Below are 10,362 nucleotides of genomic sequence, written 5' to 3' on the forward strand. Positions count from 1 at the left end.
ATCTAAGTACATCCCTGTCCTAGACACTAATATGTATTCCTTATTTCATAAAAAACTATGAACCATACATTGTTCAATCCTATGTTCTATCTCCCTATTCCCTCTCCCGAGTTCACAGTGTTGACAATGGGTTTACTCGAAGGGTGATCAAGCCTAAAAATAGTTAAAATAAGATTGAACACACAACAAACAATGATAAACAAAGCAATGAACTAATATCAAAGCATAGTACTCACGTATTCAGCTTCAAGCCTGGAAAGTGGGTGTTTAGCCACTCATAGTCATAATCGTAGTCATTAGTTTGTAATTAACGACTAAGAACATGAATGCACTAAATTAAAATGATAGAAACCTAAGTTATGAAGTCTTAGAAGCCTCCTTGATGTTCCAAGACATTGAAAGATGCATAATAATATGTAAAAAGATGTATTTATAGTACATAACAAAGCCCAAGCCGTATAGGACTCAAAGTGCAATTCTAGCAGTGTTTGAAGTGGGGGTCGCGACGCGATGCTTGCTTGAATTGAATAGGGGTCATGACGTGGGGATCACTTGGGTCAAGTAGGGGTCTAAACATGAGGCTGGATTGTGTCAAATGGGGGTCTTGACGATCCCCTATTTTGACACCTTTCACGAATTTGCTTCTAAAAAACTGGTTAATTGTTGGACGTTTCTCCATGCATCCTTGACATTGTTGTGTCTTTCCCATGCTTTTCCAGCATCCAAATCATCTATATATCATCATATTATGCTAAAAAATAATCCTCCAAGAGAACACCACACGAATTAGATGTTCAAATAGGACAATATCGATCACGACGAATCTAGAACAAGAGCTTAGACTAGGTTGGTTTCCATGATCTTTAACTTCAAGTTTCAACTCTTTCCTTGACTCACTTGAACTTTTTATACTACCAAAAATTTGTTCCACATATAATCACACCATTAAAACCAATTAGAACAAACTCTATAGCATTCAACAAATGAGACGACACAAGTACCTAGCTCAAGCTAGTAACGATAGGGTCATCGATTGAACTCTAAGTGATCCAATTAAACCCAAATTGTTTGGAATTCACTTTGCTCATTATAATAACTAACTTTATCACTTAGATTATTATTTATATAAATATCAACACCTTAAGAACTCGAGTTATCCTCAAAACAAGGCAAAATAAACTAGAATAGTAACACTAAAGTGCCAAAATACACCCAATAAAACCACCTCACACTTAAATCCTTGTTCGTCCTCGAAAAAATGTTTAATCCAAGCATCATAAGTTGAGAAGAATCTATAATTTTACTAAATTCTACACACTCAAGCTAGTACTAGAATGACTACACAAAATGCAAGTTTCTACAAAAAGAATGTTATTTACACAATTGATAGTTCATGAACACTACTCCAAAACAACCTAGCCTCAAAAATAAACTCACCTAGTTGGAAAACTCATGATTATCATTAAATTAAAGACGTCATACAAATAACCCATACTCATCAAATATGTGTCCCTCACAACAAGAGAGTTACCCATAATTACTCAAAATAAAGCAACTCATAACATAATGGCTACAAGAATCAAATTATGCTCACTCTTAAACAGAATTCACAAGTTACACACAATGACCCATAGGATTTGCCTTAGTGTAATGTCCCACTAATATCAGAATGTGAAGCTTAGGATCTATTAGTACTTTTTCGGGTTGTAATGTAGGCTAAGGGATGGGTAAAAACTATTCCCAACTCTCTAAGAGATTTAATACACTACATTATAAAATTAAAACAAATTTCAAACAACCACTTTATACATTTTTGTCTACCTCTTTTTTTGTTTTGGCCCCATCTCTTTCAAGCGTTTTCACAAACACTTAATGGGCGTATTTTTTGTTCCTTCAAGATTTAATTTTTCTCATTTCTTCAATTATGGGAATATTTCTAACACCATTTATATCACTCTCAACAACCATAAATAAATTATCAACACAAACAACCATTACTTTAAGGCATCAATTTCACCTTTTCTTTTTCAATTTCTCCAACTCCTTACTAAACCAATTTTTTTATTATTGTTATAGCACTTAGGAGCTTTTGGATCAAATTATAGTCTATCAAAGAAGGGATTAGGCTACTTATGAGGTTGCAATAGAAAAAGATAAAGGCTCAATGGAGGTTTACTAGGATGATGCACAAAGGGTAGGACAAATAGAAGGTATAAAACAAGGCTATCAAAGAAATTCCTTAATCATGTCCTAAACCCACATTCTTTATTTCTCTTTCTGCACACACTGGGAAAGTTCTATACATCACATGCAACAAGGAATATACGTAAATCTCTCACACATACATGGGTCATGCTCAACTCAATAAGATCAACATGGACTCTCAACCAAACAACAACAGGAATTTAAATTTAAGCCAACAAGTACAAGAGTCACAAACATGATCCTGAGTGTTTCAAAAATCGCAATTCACTCATTCAACATTCTTTTATCAAACAAAACACTTGCACCATGTAATAACAATAATACCAACAAAAATATCTAGCACAATTTTTTTTTAAATTGAGCAAAAATTTAGAAATTTCTCCACCTCGCACTTAAAAATCTACTTTGTCCCTTAAGTGAATTTTTAAAATAAGAGCAAGAAATACTCCCTGAGGCCTCTAGGCCTAGCTTGTAGCATATTTACAAATAAAATAGATCTATCAGATCCAAAACTCAGTCTTTTCCATGCTCCTTAGCTTAAGTTTTCGGTACTCAGACTTCCCATTAACCTGTGACTCAACTAAAAAAAACTGCATGAAATAAAAACTGTGAAAATATAAAAAAAAACATACCTAATTAACTTGGGTTGCCTCCCAAGCAGCGCCTGATTTAGTGTCGTGGCACGACCCAATTCAACTCAACCATATTCCTTCATCTTTTTACATCCCTTCGGGATCCATTTTTAATTCGTTTCTGACCTCTTGAGTTTGCACTTTCAAGGTTAACATATATCTCAATTTCAACCTTCATCATTTTGGGAAATAATGGATTCAACTTTGGCCGCTCAATCAGGTAATCCAAAGAGATTTTTTATGGATTAACCACCTCACACTTGTCTATATCAATAACATTTATTGCACACGAATATTTATATTGAGAATTTAAGATGGTGTTTCATAAACATCAAATACCACCTCTTCATCTTCTACCCTTATTTTGAGCATGCCTTCTCTAACATCAATCAACGTTTCTCCGGTTTCTAAGAATGGATGCCCCAAGATTATTGGTACCAGTTCATCTACCTCAAAATCAAGAACAATAAAGTTAGCATGATAAATTATTTTACCAACCTTTATGAGGACATCCTCAATTATTCCTTTTAGATATGCAAATAACCTGTCTACCAGTGGTAGAACCAAGGTAGTTGATCTAGGCTTTTCTAAGCCCAATGTTTTAAATAACGATAGGGGAATTAAATTTATGCTTTCCCCTAAGTCACTTAGTGCATGGACCACTTTTCTTCCAATTTGAAAAGGTAGAGCAAACCTCCCCTGATATCTTAATTTATTAGGGAGTTTTTGCGTTATCATAGCGCTATACTCTTCAGTGAGTGTTATTGCCCCCACATCCTGCAATTTTACATTATTAGCAATCATCTCCATCAAGTACTTTGCGTACTTTGGCATACTCTACAAAACATCTAGCAAAGCTAAGTTAATTGTAAAACTCTCTGAATATATCAAAGAAATTTTTGAACAGAGCATCCTTCTTCTCTTTTATGCGCTTCTGTGGGAAGGATAGAGGTGGCATCTTTTTTACTTCTTCTACACCAACTTTCTCTTTCAAGTACTCAAACTTCCTTGAACGTTTAGGAACTCTGTTATTTACCTGTTGGGTCACCACATCAGCATCTACCTCCTTAGTTATCTTTGGAGGTTCTCCTTAAAACTTTTTACCACTTCTCAATGTGATTGCCATGACTTGTATTGGATTTTTTGTGTCCACGGTCAAACCACCTTGTGGCATAGTATTTAATGCCTGTGATAACTAGCCCAACTATAACTCTAAACTTCTTGCGGCCTCTTTCTAATTTTTCATAGTTACAGTCAACTAGGCTTTATTTACTAAAAGATGCTTTAACATCTCCTCCATATTACTAGTTGATTGATTGGTTTGGGCCTGTGGTAGTTGAATTTGCTATTGTTGTACGTTCCAAATTTGAGTCTGCCACTTCTTGTTGTAGGCATTACCAAAATTTGGTCTTTGTGCATTGCCTACATACATCACTGATTCTAGATTTGGAGCACACATGACCGTTGAATGGCGACTATTTTTGCATACTTCACACCAACCTGTACCTTGTTGGATGATATTGTCTATGGCTACAAGTTGTGCTGCTCCCATCTTCATGTTACTGAACTGAGTGTTGATCAAATTTTGTAATGCAAAAACCTATGCTGATAAGGCTTTGAATTTGTCCACCTCCAATACGCCCATAATTATTTTCATGGTACTTCAAGAATCTGAGTTCCACTCTGGATTTCCTTATGTTATGCGGTTCAACAATATGTACAACTTGTCAAAAGTTAATTACAGCGCTTGACCACCTACGGCTGAATCTAGAAAAATATTCGTATTATGATAAAATGCTTCAACAAAAGTATGAGCAAGTACCTAATTGGATTGTTGGTGATGTGGACAATCCCAATGAAGAGCCTTGAAGCATTCCCAGGAGTGATATAGATTTTCATCAGGTTTCTGCTTGAAGCTTACTATCTCAATCCAAAGTCTCGCAGTCTTTCCTGACGGAAAAAATCTGATGAGGAACTTTCAGGCTAAGTTGTCCCATGATGTGATTAAATTGGCCACCTCCGCATTCAACCACCTTTTAGCTTCCCCTAATAGTTAGTAGGCAAAAAGTGACAGCCTCACAAAATCTTTACTCACCCCATTCGGAATGAATATATCAGTAAGCTCAAATGAAATCTACACGAGGACTTGTGGATCCTCGTGTGAAAGCCTTGAAAATTGTCCACCGCTGATGAGAAGCTGCACCATCTTGTGCTTTAACTAAAAATTCCCCCCAACAGCTACTCTTTGAATTGGGGAAGTAAAATTCATCGGAAGTGGGAGTGCCACTTCCCTAACTATCCTTTGGGCTTCTTATTATTCAACCATTGGAACAATATTATCTTGGTCTTCTTGGATCTGAGGAATTCTTGGGAGAAGGATTGCTTCTTTCCTGCGTTGGTAAAAGTCTTGTTCTGGTTCAGGGCTTGGTTCTACCAACTCCTAATCCCTTGCTAGTTTATCAACTTAAAAACCTATTTCTTGCAATAACAAAACCCAGACCAAGCCAAAAAACACCACATAAATATAAAAGTAAAACTTAAATAAACAGTTGCCAAATAACAAGTCCCTAGCAACCGCGGCAAAAACTTGACAGCACCCTAGCGCTTACGCAAGTGAATATGGTCTTATTAAGTAGTAAAGTAGCCTTCAAGAAGCCAAGTATCTATCCCACATAGAGTTGATTTAAGAATTACTTAATTCTAGTTTAAATTCGAAGATTAATTTGATGCAAAGGTAACCAAAAAGTATTTGGAAGATTGTAAATTAAAAATAAAGTAAATACTGCATAAAATAAAATCTTGGAACAATCATTAGGAGAAAGCCTAGAGTTAAAGCACTTCAAATAATCATACTATGTTATTGAACTTCATTCATTAAATTTCTTATATTGGTTATCGATTCGTAGGGTTAATCGTATGATCATGGTGTCCCAATCTCTGACCAATTACCTAATGTGGACATTACAACTACATCATTGAGCAGGGATATTATAATCCAATTAAGTTCTTTAAGCTATCATCCTACGTCTAAATCAAGTAACGCATCTAAGTACGTCCCTATCCTAGACACTAATTTGTATTCCTTATTTCATACAAGACTACAAACCATACTTTGTGTAATCCTACGTTCTATCTCCTTATTCTCTCTCCCAAGTTCACAAGGTTGACAATAGGTTTATTCTAAGGGTGATCAAGACTCAAAATAGTTAAAATAAGATTGAACACACAGCCATCAATGATAAACAAATCAATGAACTAATATCAAAACTATACTACTCATGTATTCAGCTTCAACCCTAGAAACAGGGTGTTTAGCCACGCATAGTCATAATCGTAATTACTAGTTTGTAATTAAAGAGTAAGAAATGTATGTACTAAATTAAAATGATAAAAACCTAAGTTATGAAGTTTTAGCAGCCTCCTCGATGTTCCAAGACATCCAAAGATGAATAATAATATGTACAAAGATGAATTTCTAGTAGATAACAAAGCCCAACCCGTATAGGATTCAAAGTGCAATTCTGGTTGTGTTTGTAAAGGGGTCGCGATGCGATGGTTGCATGACTTGACCAGGGGTCGCAATATGGGGATGGATTAGGTAAAGTAGGGGTTCTGAGGTGAAGCTATCTTGAGTCAAATGGTGGTCGCAACGTTCCCCTAATGCGACAACACTTTTGCATTTGCTTCTAAAAAATTGGTTAAATGTTGGACGTTTCTCCATGCATCCTTGACATTGTGGTGTCTTTCCTATGGTTTTCCAGCCTCCAACTTATCTATATATCATCATATTAAGTTCACAAAAGATCCTACAAGACCACATTACACGAGGTTAGACAAGGCTGGTTTCCATGGTCCTTAACTCCAAGTCTCAACTCTTTCCTTGACTCACTTAAACTTTGTACACTAGCAACAAGTTGTTCCACATACAATCACACCATTAAAACCAATTCGAACAAAAATAATAAAATCCAAAAAAAGAGACTATTCAAGCACCAAGCTTAAGCTAGTAACACTAGTCTCATCGATTGAAATCTAAGTGATCCAATTAAACCCAACTTGTTTGTAATACACTTTGCACATTATAATCACACACTTTATCACTTAGATGCTTATTTATATCAATATCAACACCTTAAGTACTTGAGTAATCATCAAAACAAGGCGAAATAAGCTAGAATAGTCACTTTAGAGTGCGTAAATATACCCAACATCATTTAAGTAAGCCTATTCCAGTCGATAAGACAACTCCAACATAATAGAAAAGCAAAAGAAATAATGAAATTCTTATAATCCCAAATATATACATATACATATATAAGAAGGATCCACAAGATTAACACAACATTCATGTCTGGTTGTGACTAGTGCAACCTTCTAATACCAAATACAATAACAATAGTTTGAAGTGTAGCAAATGTCATTAATAAAAAGATAAAATAAGAAGAGAACAGGGTAAGCACTAAGGTTCAACAATTGTTGCCTTAATATAAAAAAAGTAGACATCGGGAATCATAATTAATGCTCAGGGATACCTTCTAAGTACCTACACATACAATACATAAAAGAGAAAGCGGTGATGATGAAACATATGTACTTAGTAAGAAACATCGACAGTGGACCTTAATCCAAAGTGATAGTAAGGACTATCACACCAACCATCCAAATCAACTAAATAAACCAATACTCAGGATAAACCACCCTACGCTAACATATAACAACACTTAATAAGGTAGTCAAGATAGTTCAAGTAAGTTAGACATATAGAGGGTTCCAATTTAAGAATTATAACACAACTCACGTTAGGAAAGAATTTTACCAAATCTGTCTTATACCCACTTATAATACAAACTTAGAAAATAAGGATAACCTAAGGAAAGTGCATACCATTCAACCAAACAAATGAGATGTAGTAGATAAGTTTGATAATGAAGATGCATCAAATGAGTATGATGCATCCTTGTCAAAGATGCATCAAATGAGTATGATGCATCCTTGTCCAACAACATACACTTTCTGAGCCTAAGTTTCTAAGAAAAGGCACTTTAGAATTCACAATTCATAGTTTGATCAGAATATCAAATAATCAATATTTTTGGTATCACTCAATCAAGTCATTTCACATTATTATTTAATACATCATACCGGCATATCCCTTGTCCAAATTTGTAGAAGGTGATTCATTTTCTTTAAAAAACTAGTGTTTCTTAGTGGTACTAGATTGATGAATAACGAAATCAGTGACTATGCACTCATAGGACAATGTCAAACCTAGATATAAATCCAAATGCATCAAATTGGCGCAACAAAAATCAAGTATTAGTCAATACTCCTAGATTTCTATGTATCACAACAAAATCTCCCAATCAGGCATTGCAATAATGAACACCATTTTAAATCCCCACCAAACTCAATGCAAGCCTCTAAAAGGCATCACAATAGTGTGAAAATAACTAAAGTCACCACCAGGGTCAGCACAAGCCTGTAATGGTCATCAAAATAGCAATTTATTTCATATTACCACTATATAATCACTTAAAATTTCATATCATATAACTTGATAAATAGTAAGAACCAAATCTTTTCCGTAATTATGACATGAATAAACATAAATCCTTAAAAGGAAAATATACTCATCAACAAGCCTGTTCAAAAGTTCAGTTTCACATATAATAAGAAATAATCATTCAATAAATCCTTTTATTTAACTTTCATAGTTATAGCTACAAATACAGTGTACGTAAAGTATTCACTAAATCCCAATTTTGCATTAATAAAACTAATTCAAATACTTACGTAGATACACAATAACGACTAACCTAATCAACAAGTCATTTATAAATGCATTTCATCATTACATATCAACAAGTAAATAGAACATTTAAGGTACTTAATCTATTACTTTTAACCCTTTAATAATCCTTGTATCCATATCGATACTCGTTTTTTCATATATACAGGACCCTAAATCGCCATTACGCAGAATAATAGGCAGCTACAACATAGCATATAAACACCTTATCATGACCCAATTTATGAGTCATGATGTCACCTACTAAATTCAGCAAGTAGGTAAGCCGAACCCTAACCCAGAGTTGTTCTCAATGGGCTAACTTGGTGTAAAATGCCCCAAAAGGGTTTGTGGGCATTATAATGAAATAAATTAGAAAGGCAAAAGAAATAGTCTAAAGGTAGCCATAACATAGAAAACCATCACCGGGCCTGGTAGAGCCAGTACAAGAGCTATTATAAATACAACCCAAGGTCTGTTATTTGTATTGATTCCCTCAGGATTTGAAACTGAACCTTAGTTTGCAGGAATTAAGACTGGTTTGTAGCTTTCCTACCTTATCTTACCTTATCTGTAGTTGGACGGTATTCCTAAGTCGAATGACTAATCTCTGAACTCTGTACAACTTTCAATCTCAATACTAGTTGAAGTAAATTTCTTTGAAAGTTAGAAAGAGAAATAGTTTTAATCATTCCTTATAATCTGAATCTCTCTCTCCTATTAAGTCACGTAAACATGCAGATTAAAAAAGAATTCATAAAATAGTAAATAGAATAATGTCTCGAATTAAAAACTAGACATAGATAGATAGAAAGAAATGGGGCAACTCTGACTTTGAGAGCTTACCCTATCTCCAAAACCAACCACAATACTATCATTGAATCAATGATGACTACTAGTACTTGGGTCTACACCAACAATGAACAAAAGTGTAGTATTAGTACAAAAACATGAGTACTGTAGGCATCATTGGCCGATTGAGCTAATAACGATACAAATATGATAAAATGATAGATAACATAACTAAGTCGAGGTAAGAAAGTAAACCTGAAGTAACTCCAACATCATTGTGCATAAATAATTAATTAAACTGGATAGATAACGTAAAACACATACAATTATAACTACAAAATTAGCCCCTGTAAGCTAATGAGTGAAGAAAAGTAAATAAAACAATGCAAGCCCCCATAAGCCTGGAGGGTGCATTCAAAGATAATATAATTCGAACCACCACCACTTATCAACTCTCAAGGTATGAATCAAATCTGTCCATGTCATACCACAATACAACAATTTCTACTGCCAAACTTAAACCTGTATCCATATCCTCAATATCACACCCCATGCATGGACTCAAACCAAAAAATATATAATCAATAACCGAACTTGAATCAGTAAATATATAATCGATGCGATGATCAATATTCAGACTCAAATTGGTAATCATATATTATCATATAATCAATATCATAATCATTAGCCAAACTCAAATTGGGATATATATATAGTCAACATCATAAACCATAACTGGGTCAAACTGGAATATATATATATCATAATCAATGTAATAAAATACATTATAGCCAACGAGTTTTACCATATTTAGCACCAACTCCCAAAAACAAACCATCATGATCTTTAAGTGGAAAATATACTCACTATTTCCTAAATAAGCAATTTAAAGTTGTATAATACACGTATAAAGGGTTACAAAACTACATAAATTATGGGGCTAAG

This window comes from Capsicum annuum, chromosome 1, assembly GCF_002878395.1.
Source record: "Capsicum annuum cultivar UCD-10X-F1 chromosome 1, UCD10Xv1.1, whole genome shotgun sequence".
Lineage (NCBI taxonomy): Eukaryota > Viridiplantae > Streptophyta > Magnoliopsida > Solanales > Solanaceae > Capsicum > Capsicum annuum.